The sequence below is a fragment of the Dasypus novemcinctus genome, chromosome 8 (assembly GCF_030445035.2).
Source record: "Dasypus novemcinctus isolate mDasNov1 chromosome 8, mDasNov1.1.hap2, whole genome shotgun sequence".
In the NCBI taxonomy this organism is placed as follows: Eukaryota; Metazoa; Chordata; class Mammalia; order Cingulata; family Dasypodidae; genus Dasypus; species Dasypus novemcinctus.
Window position 1 is genome coordinate 87,624,311 of NC_080680.1, and position 26,478 is coordinate 87,650,788.

Sequence of the window (26,478 nt, forward strand, 5' to 3'; positions counted from 1 at the left end):
GGGTTTTCTCTGAACCAGCAACGTGGCAGGCAGGACATGCCGCTGCCTCTCCTGGAGAGCTGGCCTTGAAGCACTCAGCCCCGGGGAGGGTCAGACCAGGAGAGGGCAAGACCTGTCACTGGGGACCCTCTGGAGACGAGTCAGGCCCTTGCCCAAGCTATGGCCCTGGCCCTGTGGGGTCCTGGGCTGCTCAGACAAAGGTCCAAAGGCATGTAAGGAGGGAGCAGGGGGCTTAGGAACAACCGTTCTTACTGCTGCCCTTTCCTCATTCTCAGAGATTTCAAGGCCTAATGGGGGAAATCAAAGGAGCTCCCAGCTCTGCTGTAGTTGCCTTGAGCCCTGGAGCCCTCAGGGAACCACAAAGCAATGACTGGCATTGACCAAGCACATACCATGTGCCATGAGTTTGCCTATATTGTCTCCCAGAAATCTTAGGGAGTAGGTACCCCTTATGCTTATTTTTTATAGATGGGGAGACTGAGGGTCAGGGAGTTTAAGCTGCTTGTCACACTTGGTCATTGAAGCTAGAACCCCATCCCAGCCTTGCCAGATACCAAGGGCTGAACTCTTAATTAAGTGCTGTGAGCCACTTTCATGGAAGACTCAATCCACTTGCCCAACTGCCAAGTTTCCTCTGGTAATGCACCCAATTTATAGATGAGCTAGCAGGGGATTTGCTTGGGTGACTTGCTCAAGGCCGCTAAGGAGTCGAATCCATAAAAAAGAAAACCTTAGCAGAGCAGAGCTGAAAGGGGTCTCGGAAATCTTCTAGTCCAAAGTTAATTTTCTGGACAGGGAAACTGTGGCCTAAAGAGGGGACCCAGGGAGGGGTGGCCACCCACAGGCCCCTGCACCTACTTCAACATTTTCCCATCATCTTGGGTCGCATGCCCCTCCCCGGTGAGGTGCTGACCCTTAACCCCCCTTAATATTCCTTGGAGCATTTGCAGGGAAAAGAAGGGCCCATGTCCTCATCCTGAAGCTACTGGGAGAACGCCCTGACCCTCCTTGAAATGGGTGGGCAGATGGGGGGTGGTGGAAAAGAGGCAGGCTCAGCCTGCCAGGTCACAGCCTTCCAGAGGCTCTCCATCCTTCTGGGCCTTCCCAAGTCTCGAGAGGCCCTGTCCTTCCAGGCCCTGCTGAGGGGACAGTGGGAGCAGGGCAGGGTTGGGGATACAGGTCTTTGGGGACCCCTGGGAATGAGGGGGCTTCCTGTTCATTAGAACCTTGTAACCAGAACAGGAGAAACTTCCTGCACCCCTTCTCCGCCCCCCCCCCCCCATTCTGTCCACTCCTTTCCCTCCCCTCCAGCAACCCAGAGAGTTGCTCACAGTTTTGCATCTGGAAAATGTGGAGCTGCCCACCTCTCCCACTCCTGCAGGGCAGGATGCTGGGGGTACAGCTGTCTGTGATCCTAACGGTCTGATTCAGTGAGTCTAACGTCCTTCACTTGTTCCTGCCAAGGTTTATGAGGTCGCCGGCGGGTGCCAGCAGCCCCACGGAGACGCTGGACTGCCCCTCTGCGTGGAGACCCGTGCCTGCCTCATGGAGCCCTGGTCTGAAGGCCTGGAGATCACGGTCCACAGGCAGGCCTCGGAGGCGCTGGGAGCCTTACTCACAGAACAGTGCTTCTGTCAGACCCTGACATTTCAGGGAGGAGGGAGGAGGAAAGAAGGGGTGTGGAGAGAGGCGGGGTCACACAAGGGCACCAATTTTAATGTTTGTTTTCAGTGGACTTGATCTTCTTGGATGTATCACACCTCTGATTGCGAATGCCTGAAAATACCCCTGCTAATAGTATAATAGCCCTTGTCCCTTTCAGCAGGCCATTCATCCAAGCATTGCAAATCTCTGTGAACATTCATTAATTAAGCCCCAATTAAATGGTTATCATTGACTGAAAATATATTTACTGCAGCACATTCAGCTGGCTACTGCTTTACCGATTGTGGCTTCAGACCTGCCACCATTGTGTACTTGAAAGGTAGGACAGGAGAGCGTCAGAAAATCAGGTGACTCTGGTGTTGCACGTGGAGCTGCTGGGGAGGCTGCTCAAGGACTCCGAAGGGGCCCTCAGGTCCTGTCCGTTCTCTGTCCCATTGCTTCTTTCCATGCTGGGAGCTTCCGAAGATGGTCCAGGTATGCCGGACTTCCAGAAGAAACGTTACTGGTCTGGATTCACAGTGGGAGTGCTTTCCTTTCCATTTCTCACTTGAAAAGTGAGTGGGCCCCTAAAGTTCCTTTAGACTCAACATTCAATAACCTCTGCAGTTTCTTCTCTAGTAGCTCCCTTGAGTTACAACTCCACCTCTTCTCTGCCTTCCACCAGAGGCAATTCTTCTGCTCAAGGGAGAGCTGCTTGGCCAAGTTCTGGTGGAGGTGGGGGGTGAAGATGACTTGGCAGTGATAGCTCCTATCTGCCGGGCTAGGAGCCTACTAGGTGGCAGGCAGGGCTCAGCTCCTCTCAAGAGCCCTGGGAGGGGGAGAAATAATCAGGTGCGCCTTAGATTCCAGCCCAATGGGGAGGCAAACGGTAGTCATCTGAAGCATCTCACCCCCATTTCTCCGGGGCACTGGAAGGATGGGGTCTGCTGGCATGGGGGGCTGAGATCCTCCCGCCAGCCTAGAGCTGAGCAGCAGGAGGAGCAGAATCGCCACCCAGGAGTTGGGCTGGTTAGCACAAAGCAAGGAGGAAGTCAATGGGATGAACTAGCAGTGAGGGAGCCTAGGCAAGTATCTAGGAGCAGAAAAAGAGGGGAACGTGTTTCCTTTTAGGAGGCACCCGGCATTGAACTCAGGACCTCGTACATGTGAAGCAGACACTCAACTGCTGAGCTACACCCGCTTCCCAGAAAGTTTGTTTTCAGCACTGGCCACAAACATGGAATTGTGCAGAGCACAAATGGACAGGGGAGTCCTGGGAAGCCTTCTATGGGGGATACTGTTTGATACTCTGTGCCACCCCTGTAAGAAATCAGAAAGAGCTCCATCATTCCTGAGGCTCCCATTTCTTGAAAAATGACTGGGACGTGTGGTAGCTCTCACCTTGTATTGGGGTTAGAAATGATAGAAACCCAGTTGAATTCACTTAAGGAAAAACGGCTAACTTCTTAGCTCACATGTGAAACCAAACAGTGACAAGGGCAGGGATGGAGCAGACCTTGTGAACAGAGACATGACATGCAAATGCTTCCGGATCTCTGGCTGCTCCTGCTGCTGCTTTCCATCTTTGAGAAATGTCTCAGACTGATTCTCTTCTACTGCATATGAAGTTTCTTTGTGAAGAATGAGAGTAGAGAGGAGTGATTTTTTAAAAATACTGACAGGATTTTCTTAAATGGTGATTGCTTTATTTACGTCTTCTCTTCTTTTTGAGTAAGCTTTGATCATTTGTATTTTTTTTCCTTAGATTCTCTATTTCATGCATGGTGTCATATGCGGTAGGATAAAGTTGCTCCTAGAATTCTCTGCTGGTTTTTAACACTTCTATTGCATATCTAGTTTCATTCTCCTTTTTTCTTTTGTGTTTTTCTGTATTTTTTAAATTTAGTTTTTTTATCCTCCTTTCATTCTTAATGTTATATAATTGAGCCTTTCTTCTTTTTTCCTTGAATAATCTTGTTAAACATTTGCCCGTTTTGTCTTTTCAAAGAACCAGCTTTTGGCTTTGCTGATCATTTTTGTAATTCTTGTTTTCCATTTCATTTATACTCTTATCTTTATTGTTTACTGTAATTCTTGTTTTCCATTTCATTTATACTCATCTTTATTGTTTACTGTCTTCCACTTTAAAAAACCTTCTTTAGTTGATTGAAAGCTTTACACATATACGTTTAAGTTGTTTCATGTTTTGGAGTGAATGCACCTAAAGCTATCTATTTATATATGTCATTTTAGTTGCACTCCCACTCCACAAATTAGGTTTTGTTTTTTCTTTTTTTTGTGCTCAGAACCAAATATTTCTTAATTCCCATTGTGATTTCTATTGATGTCTTTGAGGGGGCAAACAGTAAATAACTTCCTGTTCCTCCTGGGTTCTGAACTAACTGAGAGAAAATAAAAATCTTTTAAATTTTTTTCTACGTGATAAAGATAAGGTGGAGGATGAAGCAGGGCAGGCAGCACACACGGGCTTCCTAACACTGCACACGGGGATTTGGCAGCCTTAACACCTTGTCACGGTGATGGTGGGGGAGCAGAGTGACCGCTGCTTGTGGGCAGCTCCCTCCCAGGAAGAGAGAGTTGGTGAGTCAAGCAGGCCATTTTATTTTTTCCACATTTACCAAGTCTAGTAAGTCCCTCTTTCTCTCTGAGGCAGAGCGTGTAGAGAGCCAGAAAGAGGGCAGAAGTGTTACACTAATTCTGCTCCTTCCTGGTGGAAGGAAATATCAGGAAGAGGAAAGAAATGTTCCTCTGATGACTTTAGGAGTGTGCATTCAATTTTTGAAGATAGTCGCACGTTATTTTTTAATCTGCCTTTTTAAATGTTGTTGAATTCTAATTTCATTGCATTGTGGGTAGAGAATGTGGTCTGCTTTATATCCCCTCTGGAATTTGTTTAGGTTTTCATTTGTGACCCAACTCAAGGTCAATTTCCAGAAATGTTCCATGTGGTCACGTGTATTCTCTGTCGGTGCAGGGCACTGCTTGCTCTGTTAGTTTCTGCGGAGTCCTAAGATCCTCCACTGTGTGTGTGAATTTCTCAAAATTTCCAAGTAATTCTGAGAGTTTTTGCTTTACTTATTTCAGGACTATGTTGTTATGTATGAGAAGCTTATCATTGATGGATCTTTTTGATGGATTGTTCTTGTTATCGTGCTGTAGTGTTCCTCGTTGTCCCTACTATGGATTCTGTGGCCGCAGGTCTATTTTGTGTGATAGTAATATTACTCTATTTGCTTTCTTTTGCTTAGTATTTGCCTGGTGTATATTTTTTTACATTCTTTTATTTTTCAGCCTCTGCCTTTTCTTTTGCTTTAGGGTGTCTCTCCTAACCAGCATGGTATTACATTTTGTTTTGTTTTGTTTTGATCTGACATGACAGTCTCTGTCTTTCAAGAGATTAATGAAATCAATTTACATTTATTATGATTGTTGATATATTTAGACTTCTACCATTTTATTTTGGTTTTCTATTTGCCCTGCCTTTCAAAATTATTATTTCTCCTGTCCTGCCATCTATTGAATTATTATTTCTCATGTCCTGCCATCTATTGAATTTATATAGTTTTCTTTATTCCCTTTGTTTCTCTGATGGTTTGGAAACTATAGATATATTTCTGTTGTTTTACTGGCTGCCTTTAAATTTTTAACATAGATACTGAAAAATTTTAAACGGGTGTTTTCCTAACAAAGTCTACCTCATGGTTGTCCAATAGAAATATAATTGAGTCACATGTGTCATTTAAAAATCTCTGGTAATCACATTTAAAAAACAAAACACATTAATTTTAATAATATATTTTATTTAACACAATATTTAAAAATATTATCCTTTCAAAATGTAATCAATATAAACTGTCAATGAAATATTTTCTGTATTTTTCATGCTATATCTTGAAATCCAGTGTGTATTATTTCAAACTTACAGCAATTTCAGTTTGGACCTGCCACATTTCAAGTGCTCAAAAGCCACGTGGGCTTGTGGCCTTTAGATTGGGTAGCACATGTCTAAAGGTCCTCAGTACCTCTGTACTCTCTAGGGTAGAACAAGCAATTGAGCAGTCTTCTAATATCTATTGAATTCCTCCTCCCCTCTTTTTTTTTTAATATCCGTTTTCTTGAAGTATAATTTACATATAATAAAAACATACTCATTTTAAGTGTTCAATTTGATAAGTCTTGACAAATAAATATATCTATGTAACTGCCACAGTAACAAAGATAGGAAACTGCTGATTTTTGCTTTCTTTTATTCTAGATTAGTTTTCATTTTGATAAAATCTAATTTATCAATTTTTTCTTTTATGAATAAAAGAACTCTCTGCTTAATTCAAGATCATAAATAGTTCCCCAATATTTTCTTCTAAAAGTTTTATAGTTTTACATTTTACTTTTAGCTTTATGGTCAATTTTGAATTAATTTTTGTAACACATGTGAGAAAAGGGTCGAAGTTCCTTTTTTTTTGCATATATCTAGCCAATTGTTCCAGCCCACTTATTGGGGGAGAAAAACTCTATTCTTTCTCAATTAAATTGCCTTTGCACCTTTGTCAAAAATCAATTTGCCATATTTATGTGGGTCTCATTATGGACTCTCTACTCTGCTTTATCAATCAATGTGTCTGTCTCTTCACCATCTCCACTTTGTCTTAATACCGTAGCTTTATAGTAAATCTTGAAGTCAGGTGGAGTGAGTCCTCCATTTTGTTCTTCTTTTTCAAAATTATTTTGGCTATTTTATTTCCTTTGTCTTTCTATATACATTTTAGAATCAGCTTGCTGATTTATACAAAAAAAGCCTAGTGGGATTTCATTTAGGATTGTTCCAATCTCTTCTGGCTGCTCTCCTGGCCTGTTGGGATCTCCCTTCACTACCAGCTTGAGGATTCCCGTTGTCTCTACTCTGCTGGATTTCTTTGATCCCACCTTAACTTCTTCCTTGGTTTATCCCCTTGTTTTGGTGGAGCACAATCTCTAGTAAATACCTGAGAAAGGGTGTATAGAAGATAAACTTTCTAAGCCTGTTCATTTCTGAAAATATTTTTATTCTACCTTCACATGTGATTGATAGTTTAGCTGGGTATAGCTTCTAAATTAGACACTTTTTTCCTTGGATTTTGAAGGTGTTTATTCCATTGTAGTCTAGCTTCAGTGCTGATATTGAAAAGACTGATGCCATTCTGATTCAGGATACTTTGTTTAAAACCTGGCTTTTCCCTCTCTGGATGCTTGTGTCATCCTCTGCTTATTCCCAATGACCTGGAATTTCACAGTGATGTGTCCTGGTATGCAAACTATTTTCATCCTCTTTATTTTTTTGAATACTAGGTGGGTATTTTCAATCTGGAAACTTTTCTTTTAATTCAGAGAAATTTTCTTGAATAATCTCTTTGATGATTCCATCCCCACCTTACCCCACCTCCCCACCTGTTTTCTTTGTTCTTTCTGAGACTTCTTTCATATGGATGCTAAATAGCCCAAACACACCCTCTAGCTTTCACAGCTTTTCCCTCCTATGCTTTGCTCTTTTGTTCTGCTTTCTGGGATATGTCCTCATCTTTAACTTGCCTTCCAGTCCTTCTACTAGGCTTTTAATTTGTGCTATCCAAGAGATATTTTTTTGTTTTCAGAAATTTGTTTTCAGAGTGTTCCTTTTTAAATAACATCCTGTTATTCTTATTTAATGTGTGCTATATTACTTATACTTTGATGACAGTAATGGTAATGTTTTTGGCATTCTCTTCTCCATATCATGTTTCCTCCAAGTTCCTTCTTATCTATTTGATATTGTTTGTCTTGTGTTAGTGGCCATCCTCATGTGCCCAGCAATCCTTGGAAGCGTGGTGCTCAGAGTTGGCTGGCCACCTGGACTTACCTGTAGGTGATTTGGCTGATCTGTTCTGTTGGACAACTACTGATATCAGTGCCATTAGGTCTTTTTTCTTTTCAGATTTCCCAGAGGATTATCTTTAAACCTCCTTCCTAGAGGTTCACAGTAAGTCTGGCTGCCAGTTGAGAGTCTCGACGTTCAGTATGGAGACCTTCACTTACTCCCCCTGATGTCAGTGAGATACCCCTGCCCTCAGCTGGACCCTTTCCCTAGTCCAGAAATCCTGGGTTTTTCCCTCTCCAGAGAATAAACCTGTTGTGTGGTAGGGGCAGTCACCTCTGGGGAGGGGATCCTGGGCACTAACTGCTCTTTAAATGGTCTTTCCACAAATCCCCTGTGGTTCTGCCTGCTTTTCACCTCTGCTGCCAGGGGTACCTGGTGTTCAATTCTCGAACCTTTGGGGGTTCTATTTATTCTCAGCTTTCCTCCCTGCCAGTTTAGGACTCAGAGTTTTGCATCCACTGAGTTGGCTCCCGCTCATCTGTCTGCTTTCCAATTTCAAAATTTTGTTTCTGTTGTCTCATATCTCATTTTCTCTGTCATTGTGGAATTTTAAAAATCCCTCTTCTCACTTTTTTCAGGAGTTTCAGCAGATAGCGTAGGCAAACGCTGGTGTTTAATCTGCCAACTGTTCTTTTTTCATTATATCTAATTCTCTTGGCTATTTCCCAAACTTCTTTTTGTGTTTGGTCATTTTACTTACAGCTACTTTGTGATCTCTAGCTTCTGTTTTATCTCCGAGGTTCTTGGGGGTTCAGCCCCCGCTTGTTTTACCTTTGGCTCTTGCTCATGTTGCTTTTGTTTTATCATTTTTTCCTGCCTGGGGCTTCTGTGGGCACCCTGGGCCCTCCAGTGAGTGTTTGCATTTGTTTCTGCCTGGTGCTCAGGGATGTCACCAACCAGGGACCCCTTTTTGTGTTCTTGCTCTAGGAGTCCTCAGACCACATGGGTAGCAGGCAGTGTAAATTTAAATCCCAAGCCCCTTGAGGCTAAATCCATGGTTACAAAGTCTCAGAGCAGCCTTGTTTTCCCAACCTCAACCCAGGCTGTGGAAAAATAAGCTTCTTGGTGATCTGCCTGGGCAGTGTTTTCATCCCGGTCTACCTTTTCACTGAGAATATAACTAAAGAGTCTGGATTGACGGCGAGCCTTATTTACAACTCCCACTTTGTGGACCCAAAGCCTCCTTTCTAGTCTGCAGCAGGGGCTATAAAATCCAATCCCCAGGCTGCTGGCATCAGCAACCCCCACCCTGCCCAAGCCCACCCAGCACCAGTTCCAGCCCTGACGACTCCTGCTCGGGTTTTCAGCTACTTCTTTGTTTTTGTCCCTGGAGAGTCCCTTCCTTTCTTGCAAGTTCAGCCATGCATTTAAAAGTATGCTTGTTATATTTTACCCACCATTTCCAAGTAGTATTTTGTAGCAGGAGGGTTTTCTGCTGTCGAATCCACGACATTGCTGGAAATGGAAGTCCTGTTTGTTTGTTGTTTGTTTGTTTTTTCCATCTCTGTATTCCCCAGAGCAGAGCAATAAGGCGCCCAGTGAAGAGTAGGTGAATGGAATTGAATTGCCCAATTTCCACTTATTTCCAGATCAGGGTTCCTCTGGCATCTCGCTGTTTGGAGCAAGCATCTCAGAGAACAGAGGATCTTGTCTGTTCTCTCGGACTTGGCATTCAAGACCGGTCCTGGGCTGGACTCTGCCTACACTAGGTCCCGGTCTCATGGCCAGCCAGAGCTGGGCATCCTGCTCTCCAGCCCACACGCGAGCACATGCTCCATCACACCTCCTTTGTCCTTGCTCTTCCACTGCCTGGCACTCCCTTGCCCAGGCTGAGCGTCTGACCAAGGGCTCTGGACGGATACATCCTGCAGCACCCGAGAAGCTTCCCTCTGGCTATTGGCTGCCGCAGGTCTCCTCCACGGAACCTGCGCTCCCTCGGGGCAGGGCTGAGTTGCTTTCCCTTCTGTATCTCCTGCATCCTCACGGTCGCAGGCATCCACATGGGAGGCCTTCAGTCATGTGTGTCTAACCTGTCAACGGGAAAGCCAGCGTGCCCACACAACCAGCTCTAAGCACCTATTTTGTTTGGATTTTACAGAATGAAAGCAGCTGTTACAGCCCCATCATTAAATCCAGCCTTCCCCTCTCCCAGGGCAGACACCAGCACTAGCCAAGCGGAGCTGTCCTCTGGCATGTTCATAGGGAGGTGGCAGGTCATTTGGGTTAAAATGGACTCTAATTAGACCTCTCTAGAGCTGCACTGCTCTCTACCTGGGAGAAGGGGGAAGAAGGAGCAGACTTTGGACAAGGGGAGAAAGTCGAACCTGCTCTGACACACTAGAAAAGGGCAGAGAGCAGCTTGGTCGCTGACTACCCCACCCCCAGTCCCTTCCCTACCCTCTGAGGGGGTTTGGGGGGGGGTCCAGGCCCCACGTTTGGGAAGGGAGATCTGTTTCCACCAGGGGAACGGGTATGTGTCTCCCCAAACCTTACCCCATCCCCCCACCCCCACCCCAAGAGCAGAGAGAGGCATTTTCAGCAACTTTGTCTCGGCCTCCTTTGGCTGCCAGGGCCAAGGTCAGTGTGGTGGGTTCACAGTACCTCTGCAAAGCACCTTCTCTTGTGGTCTCCTCTGGTGAAGACACACTGGGAAGGACCTATCCTCACTTTCCAGAGGGTCAGATGGAGACTGAGAGATGGGAAGAGACTTACCCAAGGTCACACGGCTAGGGCAGTGAGGCAGCCACACGTTGCTCTGAGGACCTGAAGTGTGGCTAGTCTGAACCGACATGTGCCGGATGTGTAAAATACACACCAGGTTTCGAAGACTGAGTATTAATATTTATTACCTGTGGAGATGATAATGTTTTGGCTGTATTGGGTTAAATAACAAATATTATTAAAATACATTCCACTAATTTTTTTTCACTTTGCTTTAAGGCAGCTGCTAGACGATTTACGACGACGTACGGGGCCTGCCCTTGTGGCTCGCCTCCTGTTGCTGTTGGACAGCACTGTTCTAGAACGTGGGCCTGGAGGCGCCGAAGCAGACCCCTCTTCACCTAGGGCTGCCGGCTGCCACCGAGTCAGACAGGGCTGTGCCCTCGTGCCTCTGTGGGCTCTGGATTGGACATCGGCTCTCTCACCCGGGAGCGATCTGATCTTCCCTTGGAGAAGTTCTTCCACTGGGAGCCCCATTCTCTTCATCCCCAGACGGCAGGGGTTGGTTTTGAGGATTCAAGGAGACAGTGTTTGGCGCCCAGTCCAGGCACCTGTCTGTATTCTAATCATAACCGTAATTAAACAATGACCTGAGGGGTGACTCGCCACCTCTCTGTCTCTGCCTCTAGGCTGTGAGGGCCAAGAGGATAGGACCCTGCCTACTCCAGACGGAGCAGGAGGCCAAGAATTCCATGTGGAGTGGATGCGCGAAAGCGTGCTTGTCCAGCACCGCTTAACGCTGGCTCGAAAAAGCAACGACTCGCTTTGGCTGTGATGCCGACCTCAGCAGACATGGCAGGCAGAGCCGTGTGCCTGGGTCACGCAGCCTTGGGCATAACCAGACTTGGAGAATTGGGGTTCCTGGAAGGCAGAGCCTGAGTCTGGGGCTTGGGGGTGACCCCAGGAGGCAGGAGAGTGGGGAGGGGAGGAGGAAGAGCGGTGGTCACTGGTGTGGGCATGGGAAGGTGCCATTCTCTGGGAACCCCAGAATTGTCTTCCGGAAGTTGGCAGGCGGAGCACGTACCCACAGACTCCTGTCCTCCACTGTGGAGGTTTGCCCCCGAGACTTGAACTCCCCGACACTTCCAGGCTGTGCTAGTGGCTGCGGGAGGCCTGCCTGAGGTGGCAGGCTTGTCGGCTGAAACTGTCCACCACACAGCAGCTGAAATCAGAGGTGGGCTGAGGGTACCGGATGTGGCACATAAACGGTCTGCTGCAGCCCCTAAAATGTATAGGGACCAATAAGAATTCATAATTGGTGCAAAAAATAGACAAAGACCAGTAACTGAACTTGAGGGCTGTGGCACAGAGCAGTTTCTAGAAAGCTAGCTGAAACCACGTTTGCTCATTCATTCATTCATCCATTTGTTGTGTACCACCTCTGTGTCAGCAGCCAGTCCATCCGAGAAAGGAAGACAGAATGAAATAAACAGGGAAGGATGTCGTTATGTCAACCAAGTGGAACCTGCCCTAGTTCACAAGTTAGTAAGTCACTTGCAAGCCTTAGTCCTGTAATCTTCATTGGTGCGGATGCTGGGCGTGACTTTGGGGCTCGACACCCAGCTTTGGGTGACCGCGTGACAGAAAGCCTTGGAAGAGGGCTCAGCCTCTGCTCTGGGTCAAAGAGAACTGAGAAATCAACTCACCCACCCATCCTGCCTTCCTGCATTCATTCACCCAACAACCTCTGAGGACCTACTCTGTGCAAGGGCCTGGGGATGTGGTGGTGAGCACGGTGGAACCCCTGCCCTGGGGAGCTCTCAATCTGAAGGGAGAGAAAATACAACCCCTGCAGAAAATCTGGAGGCGGCTCCCAGCCCTGGGGAGAAGGGGGCGGGGGCCTGCTGGGTCTTGGAAAGCTTCCTGGAGGAGGTGCAATTGAACATTCACCCCAACGCCTCTGGGCCCCAGATGTGAGCTTCTGGCACAGATCAGACCTGGCTGGACCCCATAACTGGCTGCTTGGCAAAGGATGTTGGCAATCCCAGGCTTACTCTTGGCCATTTACATATCATTTGCATCTATCTGCATATGCAGTGGCACAGCCTGGTCTCTTATGCATTTAAATTGCAAGTTATTTGTCTCCTTTTGAAAGCGCTCATTTTTTTCCCCCCAAGGGGAGCTGGCTCCATTTCCCCTCGTTGCCGTTATAACACAGGAGTGCTGAGCGGCCCCGCACTGTGCAGGCCCTTAGATCCTGGGGCTCAAGGCGTGTTTGGTATTTTGGTTTTCAGAGCACTTTGTTATTTTTAAGGGATGATAGGCTGTTGCAGAAGAGTGTGTTGGGCATGTACTCCCTGTGTTACAGGTGGGGAAACTGAGGCAGAGACTGATACTGTGGTGTCCCCAGCCTCACTTACCATGTTGGAAGCAGAAATCAGGGCTCCTAATTTCTGATCCAGAGTTGAGCAGGCCCTTAAAGTTACCTCACTGAGCAGATGGTGGAAGGAGGCCCAGAGAGGGGCAGGCACTTGCCCGGGCACACGGCTCGTCCAGGAGGCAGCGTTTGCCCCCCTGTCCCCGGCTAGAGGCAGTTGGCTTCCTGTGCCAAGACGCTTATTTTGACCACAGTGAGAGTAGCCTTTGCTGCTTCGGAGAGAAAGCCTCCTCGTAAGTGGTAAGCGTTCTGATTTCTTCCTGTCTGGGTTGTTGTTTCAAGCCAGTAGAGCAGGGATTCTGAACCTTTTTTGTTCCACAGACCCCTTTGCTCGTCAGGTGAAAACCACAGACCCCTTACTAAGTCCACGTATAAGTGTTTTATTTAATAAATATATCACACCTGCACCAACATGTCCCCACAGGAGTAATGTTCTTTTGAATTTCAGTTCAAGTTCATGAACCCCTTGTTGAGAATCCCTGCAGTAGAGTGAGTGTCTCCAGTCCCAGCCCAGCTCATTCAGTCAGAACCCGGTGCCACCGGGACCTGATCTAGACAGGAGTCGTCCTTGACCCTCCGACTGGGGATTTCCTGCTGCCCAGGAGGCACGGGGTGGGTCACCTGGAAGGGCGTAGGTCTCTCCCAGCTCTTAGCATGTGCGTTCCTGACCTGACTTGAAAACCAAGCTTGTGGACATCAGTTTATCTTTTTTTTTTTTTAAAGATCTATTTTTTATTTATTTCTCCCTCCCCCTGCCCCCAGTTGTCTGCTCTCTGTGTCCATTCGCTGTGTGTTCTTCTGTGACCGCTTCTATCCTTATCAGCGGCACCCGGGATCTCTGTTTCTTTTTGTTGCATCATCTTGCTGTGTCAGCTCTCCGTGTGGGCGGCGCCATTCCTGGGCAGGCTGCACTTTCTTTCGCGCTGGGCGGCTCTCTTTACGGGGCGCATTCCTTGCACATGGGGCTCCCCTACGCGGGGGACACCCCTGCGTGGCACAGCACTCCTTGCGTGCATCAGCACAGCGCATGGGCCAGCTCCACACATGTCAAGGAAGCCCTGGGTTTGAACCTTGGACCTCCCATGTGGTAGACGGACGCCCTAACCACTGGGCCAAGTCTGCTTCCCCAGTTTATCTTTTAATCTCTGGCTAAATCTGGTGGCATGTGTCACTAGACTGGGGATGGGGACTTACTCAAATCCAACAGTAGGCCTCGTTGGCTGTCATGTCATTTGAAGGTCTCTACTTGTAAGAAAACCATGTAATTCACTGATAGCGGCAGCTTCCATTTACTGAGCATTTTACTGTGTGCAGGCAGGATGCTGGGCTTTTAGTTAGGTCACTTCAGTTACTCACCTGCTAGACAGGGACTACAGATGAGGCCCTTGGAGCTCAGTGAGGTGAGTGGCTTTGCTCAAGTTCACACGGCGAAGGGTCACGGTTGAAGCTTGAACTCAGGGTTGACTGGCCAGACCCCACTAAGCCATATCACTTCCAATGTTATAGCTAACCTGTACTTGAGCATTAAATTATGTCTTAAGCAGCATAATGCAGTGATTCTGCTACATTATGATTAACTGTGATAGCAATTATAACTGGACAAAATATATAAAACAACTGTTTGAAAGCACTGGAGAGTGAGCAGAGCAAGCAGAACCTGGGGGAGGGGAGGGGCTGTGAGTCCTGAAGGAAGGGAACCACACCGGTGAGCCAGACTTATCTGGCTTTTGCCCTGATGACATTTCCTGGTTTATGTGGTGCATGTGGGATAGAACTCAAGCAGAAAGCAGGAGCCTTTTAGGGCCCAAGAAAAGGAAGTTGGAGTTTAGGACCGCCGCAACAACTGGAAGTTGAGAGAGAAAAATCCCTTAAAGGAGAGAGCCCCAGAGCAGGGAAACTCCCTTCAAATCCTTGGCTGACTCTGGTGTGGGGCGTGGCTCTAAGGAGCCAGGGAAAAGCACAGCTCGGAAGCTGGAAGAGCTAAGCAGAGATTTCGGCAGCTGCTTGGCATTGGGGAGATGGATTTTCTAGTTCAAATATCAGCAAGTTAGAGGGGCTTGGTAAACACACCAGGCTTTTCATTGAGATCCTGGAATACCCTGATTTAGGAGTAAGGATCAAAATAAAACCTGCCTTAACAAAATCTAAAACCAAGCCCCCACAAGATTAAGGTAAATGACTAGCAATTAAACAAAACAACATGCAACATTCTTCTGAGAAAGATAATACAATCCAAAATCTGCAGTATAAAATAAAGTATTGCTATATATGTGAAGACACAGGAAAATGTGACCCAGAGTCAAGATGGAAAAAATAGTCAATAGAAACAGACCCATAGACAATTCAAGTATTGGAATGAGTATGCAGACTTTTAAATAATCATGATAAATATGTTACAGAATCTACAAGCAAAGGTAATTTTAATAGATGAATAGATGGGAAATTCAGGAAGATATGGAAACTTTTTTTTCTCTAAGAATCAGGGAAGTGGATGTGGCTCAAGAAGTTGGGTGTTCTCCTACCACATGGGAGGTCCTGGGTTTGGTTCCCAGTGCCTCCTAAAAGAAGATGAGCATAACAGTGAACTGACATGATGGACTGGCGTGGCAAGCTGACACAACAAAATGATGAAATGAGACAATGCAAGGAAGAGGCACAACGAGGAAACACAATGAAAGACACAACAAGCAGGGAGTGGAGGTGGCTCAAACGATTGGCATCTGCCTCCCACATAGGGGTTCCCAGGTTTTGTTTCAGGTGCCTCCTAAAAAGAAGACAAGCACACAATGAACAGACACAGAGAGCAGACAGTGAGCATAAACAAAGGGGGAGCGGGGGAGAAATAAATAAAAGTAAAAAATAAAATAAAAGAATCAGATAAATTAGAGGACTGTCACTTTTTCTCCTAGGTGTAGTAGTAGCTTTATTGTTTGTTTATTTTTTCATAACTAATTACTTTATTTTTAATTGTCATAAAATACACATGACATGAAAATCATTTTAATTTTTGACGTTAATTACATTGATATTACTGTTTAATTTTTACCACTATTTCCAGACTAGTTTCATCATCCCCCAAACCAAAACTCATAATCATTTAAAAATAACTCCCCATGTCCCCTTCCTCCCACCCCTGGTAACCAACCACTATTCTGTTTTCTGTCCCCGTGAGTTTGCTTATTCTAAATATTTCATATAAAAGAAATAAAAAATTAGTCTTTTTGTGTCTGCCATATTTTACTCAACATGATGTGTTTCAAGGGTCAGCAGTGTTGTCGCATGTACCAGCACTTCACTTCTTTTTAAGGCTAAATCGTATTCTATTGTATGGCTGTACCACATTTTGTTTATCTGTTCATCTGTTGATGGACACTTGGGTTGCTTCTAAATTTTAACTATTGTGACTAATGCTGCTTTGAACACTGGTGTTCATCTGTCTGAGTCTTTGCTTTCAGTTCTTTATTTTACTTATTTCATTTTTTACTTTTATTTTTTTAATTTGAGGAGTTGTAAGTTAACAAAACAAGTGTGCATACCGTACAGGATTCCCATACATTGCCCCACCACCAACACCTTACATTGTTGTGAGACGTGTATTACAAGTGATGAAAGAACATCATCACATTACTGCTATCTATGGTCCATAGCTTGTATCTGACGTATTTTTTCCCCACAAACAAATAAGAGAAAGCTCTTATTTGTACTGCTAACCACAGTCCATCATTCACCACAGGGTTTGCTGTATTATACAGTCCCCTGCCTCGTTGCTTTCAGTTCGCTTGAGTATACATGTAGGAGTGTAATTGTCAGGTCATATAATGTATTTAACTGACTGAGGAACCACCAAACTGTTCTCTACAGTGGCTGTACCATTTTACATTCCTACCAACAATGTGCAAGTGTTCCTGTTTGTCCACATCCTTGTCAACACTTGTTATTGTCAGTTTTAAAAATAACAGTCATCCTAGCGGTTATGAAGTGCTATCTCATTGTAGTTTTAATCTGTATTTCTTTAATGTCTAATGAAGTTGAGCATGTTTTCAGATACTTATTGTCCATTTGAATATATATTTTTTGGAGAAATGTCCATTCAAATCCTTGGCCCATTTTTTAAATTGAGTTATTTGTCTTAATGCCATTGAGTTTAGGAGTTCTTTCTATGAATATTAAACTCTTATAAACAACCTAGTTCAACTAGTACCAACCTAGTTTCAATAGTATATAAACTCTCTAATCATATATAGCTGTGTACCTCCCTCATATTTTTTTTTGTAAGATTACATCTTTATACATTGTATGCCCACTAATACAGATTTTTTTATCTTCTTTTGAGAAATGTTTATTGAAGTTCTTTATTTTTTTACTTTTTTATTGTCTTTTTTCTTTTTAAAAATACATAGATAACACAAAATGCCACACCAAAAAACACAAGAGGTTCCCATATACCTGCTCCCCCCCACTTCCCCCACTCCTCCCACATCAACAACCTCGTTCATCAGTGTGGCACATTCATTACATTTGGTGAATGCATTTTGGAGCACTGCGACATCACATGGATTATAGTTTACATTGTAGTTTACACTCTCCTCCAGTCCATTCAGTGGGTTTTGATAGGATACATAATGTCCTGTATCTGTCCCTGCAATATCACTCAAGATAACTCCAAGTCCGAAAATGCCCTCATATCATATGTCTTTTTCCCTCTCCCTGCCCTCAGCAACTCCCATGACCACTGTCACCACATCAGTGATACAGTTTCTTCCATTACTGGAGTCACAATAATTTCTATAGTAGAACACCAGTAAGTCCACTCTAATCCATATTTTATTCCTCCATCCTGAGGACCCTGGGATAGTGATGTCCACTCCACCTCTAAATCAAGAGGGGGCTTAGATTCCACATGGCTGATGGATGGGATTCTCCTGTTTGCAGTTGTAGACTGTCTTGGTTCCCTGGTGTGGTGGTTGACCATCCTCAACTCCCTGTTAGCTGACCTGGGTAAGTCCAATGAACTGGAGAATAGGTGTTGCAACTCTGCTGAGGCTCAGGGCCCAACTGGCACATGGATAGTCCAGAGATTCAAGTCTCCTGAGCATACACCTACCCCAGCAGCAACCACAGGTTCAGTAAAAGTGACAGAAGAAGCATGTGTAGAGAGGTCACATCTGAGTCCAACTCCATCACACTCAGGAGCACAGATTCCAAAGTAGGGCCTACTGTCAAGGCACTGAACTCCAGAGCCATCTGCCATGACTGTAGGACCTGGATGTCTCCATAGCGCTCAGGAGCACCAATACCTGGGGTTGTATCTACTTTAGCTGTCTCTGAGATCCTGCTAAGACATGTGTAAGCATGACCCCTCTGAATACCTTCTGGCTCATTTTGAAGTCTCTTAGCCATATAAACTCATTTGTCTTTACCATTTCCCCCTTTTTATTCAAGGTCTTTTCCTAGTTGCATCACCAGCCTCTCCTTGGTAGTAATTCCAAGGTGCCAGGGAGGCTCATCCCTGGAAGTAATGTCTATGCTGGGGGGAAAGACTCACCTTACACATTTGACTGTAAGTCATTTGGGGGGAAGCAGTTACAGACTCAAAGTACAATGATACAGGATTTTATATTTACCTATCAAGTTACCTTTACCAAAGTCCTTTATTTCTTCTTATGGCTTTGAATTACTGTATAGTGTCCTTTTATTTCAATCTGAACCTTTAACATTTCTTGTAGGGCAGGTCTTCTGGTAATTAACTCTTTTAGCTTTTGTTTATCGGTAAATGTCTTAATTTCCTCTTCATTCTTAAAAGATAATTTTGCTGGATATAGAATTTTGCTGGATATAGTTTTTTTCCTTAGGACTTTAAGTATCTCATCCCACTATCTTCTGGTCTCCATGATTTCTGATAAGAAATCCACTCTTAATCTTATTAGGGAGCCCTTTTATGTGACAAGTCATTTCTCACTTGCTGCTTTGAAAATTCTCTCTTTGTCTTTGGATTTTGACAATGTCACTCTAATGTATCTTGGTGTATATCTTTTAGCATCTATCCTGCTTGGAGTTCATTAAGCTTCCTGGATATTTATATTCATTTCTTTCATCAGATTTGGAAAGCTTTCAGCCATTGTTTCTTCAAATACTTTTTCTGCCCCTTTATCTCTTTCTTGTCCTTCTGGGACCCAAATGATGCATATGTTGGTATGCTTGATGATGTCCCACAAGTCCTTCAGGCTCTATTTATTTTTCTTCATTATATTTTCTTTCTGCTCCTCACACTGGATCATTTCAATTATCTTGTCTTCAAGTTCACTGATCCTTTCTGCTGCCTCTTCAGAGCTGCTGTAGATTCATCTAATGAGGTTTTTTGTTTTGTTTTTTTTCATTTCAGTTACTGTACTTTGCAGCCCTAAAATTTCTGTTTGGTTCCCTTTTATAATTTCTATCTCTTTAATTTGGTTCAGACAATGTTTTACTAATTTCCTTTAGTTCTTTGTATATGATTCCTTGGGCTCATTGAACATATTTAAGACAGTTGATTTAACGACTTTGACTAATAGTTCCAATGTATAAACTTCCTTAGGTATGGTTCTGGCAAATTCTCCCCACCCCCACTCCCATTAATAGGCCATACTTTCCTGTTTTTTTGTGTACTTTATAATTTTTTTTTTTTTAAGAACTGGACATTCTGAGTATTATCTTATATAACTCTGGAAGTCTAGTTCTACTAGTCCTCTGGGATTGCTAGGTATTTTTTGTTGTTATTTTGTTGTTGTTGTTGTTGACTGGAACTGTCAAATTGTGACTTTTCCAAACAATTTTTTACTCCCAAATGAGGAATGGAAAGAGAAAAGAGAAAAAATAGGTACTGGCTTTTAGAAAACTCTGCCACTTTTGCCTGAGGGGGATTGGTACAATGGCTTTCCTCAGAGCTGGCTCCACAGTGATCTGATGTAGCTGATCAAGAGCAGTGACCAGTGATCACAGCCCTTCCCCCACCCTGGAGTTTGGAGGACTGGGGGCTTATAGCCCCACCTGGCACCAGCGAGCTACACCGGGACCCTGGGCTTCACTTCCCACTGCTGCCTGCTATGCAGCTGGGGGATAGGGGATGGTAGCTGACGCGTGGAGGATGAAATTCACCAATATTCACTGTGAATTTACCAGCCTTTCATTCAGTTCTTCCATGGATTCTGTGAAGTGTTCCACTTGATTCCAGAATTTCGAAATAGCTGATTAGAAAATCCCTGTCAGTTCAATAGTTGTTCTGGTGGAGGGACTGGGTCCTGGAGCTTCTATTCTGCCATCTTCCCACAATCCTCAAAAATACATCTTAAATAAAACATTGATTAGGTGTGATTAACAGCACACTAGACCTAATTTTTAAAAACAATTCCAGTGAATTTAAAGAGAGATTGATAGAAATTATTCACACTGAAGTACAAAGAGGAAAATATTTGATGAAATATTGACTGCGGATGTCCCAAACTTGATTTAAAAAACAATCAACTTCAGATTCAGGAAGTTCAGTAAACCTCAAGTAGGATAAATGCAAAGAAAATCATATTTAGGTGCTTCATGGTCAGACTGCTGAAAACCAAAGAGAAAGAGAGAATCTTGAAAGAAACTGGGGGGGGGGGGCGGAAAGCAATTACTTACAGAAAACAACAATGTTAATAACAGCAGACTTCTCATAAAAACAATGCAAATGAGAAGACAATGGAACAACATCTTCAAAGTGAAGAAAACAGGGGGGTGGGGGTATATGGGGACCTCATGTATTTTTTGAATGTAATATTTAAAAGAAAATAAAGAAAAAATGTTAAATAAAGTGAAAAACAAACAAAAAAAACTGTCAATTTAGAATGTTATCTGGTAAAAACATCTTTCAAAGTGGAAAAAAATAAAGGCTTTTTTTTGGTAAATGAAAACAGAATTTGTTGCCAGCAGACATGCATTAAAAGAAAAGCTAAAGAAAGATCTTTATGCTGAAGGGAAGTTCAGATAGAAATTCAGATTTACAGGAAAAAAACAAAGAGCACTGAACATGGTAAATAGGTGGATAAACATAAAGACTATTTTTCTTTTCTTAATGTCTTTAAAAATTAATTGACTTTAAAGCAAAAATAATGATGCAGGGGTGTGGGGAGTGGGGTATATGGGAACCTCTTATATTTTTTAATGTTACCTTTTGGGTGATTTATATATCTTTTAAAAAATAGATAATAAAAAATAATGATGCATTCTTGGATTTATAACATGCATAGAAGTGACATATATAGCCACAATACACAAAGAACAGGAGGGTATATAAATGCAATTATACTTTTTAAACTTCTTACATTATACTTGAGGTGGTGTAATTTGGTAGGTAGACTCTGATCATTTAAGAATGCATAATGTATCCTCTACTAAAGCAACCAAAAAAATAAAGCAGTAAAGCTAAAAAGTCAATAGAAATTATAGAATGGAATGTTTATAAATACTCAACACAAAACAAGGCAATAAAGGGGGAATAAACAAATAAAGAAGGGAGGGCACAAATACAGAACAAATAGCAAGATGGTAGATATAAATTCATCCCTAACAATAAGTACATTAAATGTAAATTGATTAGACACTCCAACTAAAAGATGGAGATTGTCAGATTAGATTTTTTTTAAAGCAAGACTTTCATAGAAGATGGACTTTATAAAAGTTGAAAGTAGAAGGATGACAAAAGATTTACCATGCAAAAACTAAATTTAAGAAAGTTAGGGGGAGCTATATTAATAATCAGTCAAGTTAGACTTCGAGAAAATGATTATTGCCAGAGATAGAAAGAAGAAAGAGTTGATTCATCAAAGAGACATGTGTAATCACCTGAAAACAGTTTCAAAATACATGAAGCAAAAATAAACTAAAGAACTAAAGGAAGAAATAAACAAATGTACAATCATAGTGTGAGATTATAAGATCCCACTTTCAGCCACTGAGACAAGTAGACAGAACATCAGTAAGGATATAAGAAACTTTAATGACATTATCAACCACCTTGACCTGATGGTCATTTATAGAACACTCCACCCAACTGGAGAAAGTACAAATTTTCCAGTGCAAATGGACTGCTCACCAGTACACATAATGTACTGGCCATAGAAGGCACCAGTTTTGGAGTCAGGGGACTTGCCTTCAGATCATGGCTCTGAAGCTTACTAGCTATGTGACCTTGAGCAAAGTACATTGCCTCTCTGAAATCTTGGTATACAAATGGGGTGGTACATCCACCTGTAGTGCCTGGCCCACAGTGGGTGCTTTTTGAGTAAAACCGGAACTGATTTTATCAGTTCTGCCTTCCCTGAACCTTGTCAGTGACTTCCTGTGGGGAAGTCCAGTTGGTTGCCCACTTGGCACCCCGCACAAAGCTGAGCATTCCTCCAACCAGCCTTTGTTGAGCACCAACCTCATGCCAGACCGATGGAGGCTTTCTCACTGGCAGCTGAACGTGGTTCTCTCTGGAAGCAGAGAATGTCCCCTCTTCCTTTACCTATTACAAAGCAGAGGGGGAGGAGGAGTTAAGGCATGAACAAATGGATTCTCCAAGTCAAGGCTAGAGCTGAGATTTCTTGAGGCTGGCTGGGGTCAGTGGCTCCTCACCAGTATGACCATCTCTTGTTGTCTAGCACCCTCCTCCTCCCTGAAAGCAGACGCCAGGGTGCCAGGGATCTGCCCACCAACCTCTCAGTGCCCCAGGGCTGCAGGAAGGGCCCTTTCCCTTTCTCATCCCAGAATCTAGCTCCTCTGCTCAAGCCAGAGTGCCCAGGCTTTGGTCAGTGGGTTGAGGGTGTGGGATGACCAGGTGGCATCCTGGGGCTGGCAGGGGAAGTTGCAAAACCAAGCACTGCACTAGGATCTATGCCGTCCCTAACAGGGGCTCCAGGTCCTAGGACACTGCTTGACAGAGGGTGGTGGTCTATGTGGTAGGGCAAGGAGAGCCACAGGGCCTGACCTGCACTTCTGTGTGCGACCCCGACGTCTCCCCAAGACTGGCCGCTCAGGGCAGAATTCACATGGGGCGCCAGTTGGTTTCATTTTTTTTTTCAAAGATTTATTTATTTTTATTTATTTCTCTCCTCTTTCTTCCCCAACCCCCCTCCCCCCAACCCCCCCCCAAACCCCCCCCCCCCGCGTTGTCTGTTCTCTGGGTCCATTTGCTGTGTGTTCTTCTGTGACCCTTTCTATCCTTATCAGCGGCACCTGGAATCTGTGTTTCTTTTTACTGCGTCAGCTCTCCGAGTGTGTGTGGCACCATTCCTGGGCAGGCTGCACTTTCTTTTGCGCTGGGCGGCTCTCCTTACAGGGCGCACTCCTTGCACGTGGGGCTCCCCTACGCGGGGGACACCCCTACGTTGCACAGCACTCCTTGCTCGCATCAGCACTGTGCATGGGCCAGCTCCACACGGGTCAAGGAGGCCCGGGGTTTGAACCACGGACCTCCCATGTGGTAGGCGGACGCCCTAACCACTGGGCCAAGTCCACTTCCCACAACAGTTGGTTTCAGAGCTTTGCAGACTGAAGTGCTGTTTCCAGCACCTTCCTGACTGTTCAGTCCATTGGGCTTCCCTCCTCCAAATCCCCAGTCACAGATCATCCTCCCACACAGGAGTCCCTTCTTCCCCCAACTTCTAACAACATAGATAAGTTTTGCCTGTTTTTGTCCTTTCTATAGATAAAATCTTTTGCATACCATTATGTTTGTGAGATTCATCAATATTGTCAGGTATAGTTCTTGAAGCTGGTTTATCATCCACTCTGAATATTCCAAAATCTATTCATCCATTCTCCAGCTGAAGGACTGGGTCCATTCCAGTTTAGACCTCTTGTGAGGAGTGCTGGTGTGAATATACCAATTCACAATTTTTGGTGAAACACAGCTGCATTTCTGTTGTGCATGGGCCTAGGCGTGGAACTGCTGGGCCATAGGTTAGGGCGTGTTCAATTTGGGGAGGCACCGCGCAGGCTTTCCACTGTGCAGTGGCTCCATGTCCGCAGCAGCACTTGGTGTTTTTCACTTTAGCCATTTTGGTGTCTGAAGCAGTAGCTCGCTGTGGTCTTTACTTTCTTCCCCCATGATGAGTCAGGAAGTTGAGTACCTTTTTGTGTATTTCTTGGCCATTTGGACAGTCTCTTGTGAAGTAGCAGTTTAAGGGTCCCCCCTACACACGTACTTTTGTCTTAAGTTGTCTGCCTTTTCTTATCGTCTCACAGAAGTTCTTTACATATTCTGTGTTCTATATTGTCCTTGTGTGTGTGTGCACACGTGTGTGTGTTTAACAGGCTGTTTAGTTCTGCTCCACAAACTCAAAACACGGTGTCTGGGGCCATATTTGTCCTGTGGGTGGTGATGGGGTTTCAAACAAGACGTCATATGTCACATGAAATTAATCTGATTTGAACTGATTCTGTGTTTGATTGGTCTTGGTTTTCTGGTGGTATAAGAGCCCCGAGGAGTTTTTGCTTCATTTCATGTTTGTACATATTTAAGAGTAACACCATAATAAAAATCATTTAAGTTAACAAGCAGGGCCCATGAGATCCTCTTCTCCTCTAGGCAAACAGGGGCAGAGTTTCAAAACCCAAATCCAATCTGGCAGCTCCCCTACTTGAAACTTCAAAGGATCCCTTTTCCCTGGGATGAAGACAAGACTCCTGCACCCGGCACAGACCTCGCAGGCTCACTGTGCACCTGGTCCCCTGGGCTCGTTGCAGCTGCTGCCTCTTTGGGGCCGTGGTCCCTCAGCTTGGGAGCAGCCTCTACCCCTGACCAGGTACTACTTTCTCAGACCTCAGCTCAACAGTCACTTTTCAGGGAAGCCCCCCGGGTTCCCATTACACAGCATCCCAGCTGAGCACTCTCCTTCTTTGCATGATCTCAGCTGCAATTTTTAAATTTATTTGTGGGATTCTTCCCTCCTAGATGCAAGTTCCATGAACGCAGGGATGGTACATGGTTTTTTCTCTCCTTTTTCTACCCCACGGTCTCATTCAGTACAGGGCATTTGATGGGTGCTCAGTGTTTGTTGAATGCCTTAGCAACCTGGGCCTGAGTAAGCCTCTCTCTGTATTGATAGGAGACCAAGGGGCAGAGAGGGTCCAAGGTCGCAAGTAGGGAAGGGCTGGGCATAGGCCTGGGACTCTGCTTTTCTTGTTCAACCACGTGCAATGCCAAGTCAAGCCCTCTCTGTCCCACAGCGTGGGGGCCAGCTCACCTCTTCATGGCTTAGGAATGCCTTTAAAAACCACCAACCCAATTATCTCAGCTTTAAATGAAGAAACCAAGCACCAGAGAGAGGGCAGGGATTGTCCACAGAGGGGTCACACAGCGGGACGGGCCTGGCCTGCTCTGGACCTGGGCTGTCTGGCTGCACCCAGCATTCTTTCCCTGCTGCTTCTAACTCCTGTGCAGGCAGGAGCCCGAGGAGGGAGCCTCTGAGAGTGGGAGATCGCGAGGCAGACAGGAGACTGACACAGAGGTTTCCCTGGTTCTCAGTCTCCTCTCCCCCACGGCCAGTATTGAATTCCTGTCTATGGGAAGGTAGGAGAGCACAGGAACATTCTGGAAGCTCCGAGTAAGGCTGGAAGAAGCATTCACAGCTGAGAACTCCAAATGCCCCCTGGGCCCTGGCCTGGCAGGTGGCTCTCCTCTTTGGGGGCTCTGCAGTAATTGCAGTCACTCCTTTAACCCTTTCCTAAGATGCCACTCTTTTCTGAATGAAAACATCTTTGTTGTCTCAAAGTGATAGTTGTACTATCACTTGTGTTGTAAAAAATAATACAGAGATCTTTGTATACCCTTTATCCTTTCTTCCAGTGATAACATCTTGCAGAACCATAGTATAAGATCACACCCAGGCTGTGGACATCGATACAATCCACTGACGTGACTCAGATTCCCCCACTTTTCCTTGTCCTCCCTTGTGTGTGTGGAGGCTTGGTTCTGGGCAATCGTGTCACCTGTGTAGACTTGTGTTCCCATCACACAGTCAAGGGCAGAGCATTTCCACCACAACCACCCTGCTTTGCCCTTTTATTGACACACCAGCCCACCCCCAGGTCCCTAACCTTTAGCCACCACTAGTCTAGCCTCCATTTCTAAAAATTTATTTCAGAAATGTTATATAAATGAAATAAAAAACCCTTGGGAACTGTTCTCTTTGGGTCAGCAGATGCCGCTTTCTGACTGAGCGTGGACTATCTCGGCCGTGTGATTGGGGATGCCGGGCGTGGTTTCCGTTATTCCCATTTTACAGCTGAGCAAACTCCAGAGCGCGCACTCTTGACAGCTGTGGGGGTGTGCGTGGGGAGCATTTCCTCAGGCAGAGGAGGGGGGCTGGGGGCTGGGCATGGCCTGGGCCCGGCCCCCTCCTCAGCCCTGCTGAGACCCAGCAGGTCGTCCGCCTGCCCTCGCCCACCGCGACCCCGGGGGGGTCTCCAACGTCCTCCCCACCCCACCTCAGGCCCATCTCCTCCCTCCACAGAGAGGCAGCGCCTGGGGGGGCCTGAATCTGCCGCCCTGCTTTCAGAGCCGCCGAGGGGCCGGGACTTGCGCAGTGGCTGCACCCCCTGGGTGAAACGGGGGCAATGAGCGCCTTCTTCACCTCGGCAAGGATGCAACGAGGCGACGTGTGTGAGGCGCAGTCAGCGGAGTGCCAGGCGCGGAGCGAGCCCCCGGCGCAGCGTGGAGAGCTGCCCGCGGCCCCATTTGGCAATGAATTATGTATGGCCTTCTGGCAGGCCCCTCGCCGGGCTGCGTGTTCTGCTCGCTCCTCATCTGTGTCTCTCTCCAGCGAGGGGC

At 45.2% G+C, this 26,478-nt stretch overlaps 1 long non-coding RNA gene across 1 annotated transcript in view; it reads left to right on the forward strand.

Moving 5' to 3' along the window:
* The window catches only part of LOC131279494 (uncharacterized), a 28,122-nt gene extending 4,041 nt beyond the window's left edge, over positions 1 to 24,081 (forward strand). The window contains exon 2 of the long non-coding RNA XR_009186873.2: positions 1,465 to 24,081. This is a non-coding gene — a long non-coding RNA (uncharacterized lncRNA). The remainder of the gene's footprint in view (positions 1 to 1,464) is intronic.
* The last annotated feature ends 2,397 nt before the right edge of the window (positions 24,082 to 26,478 follow it).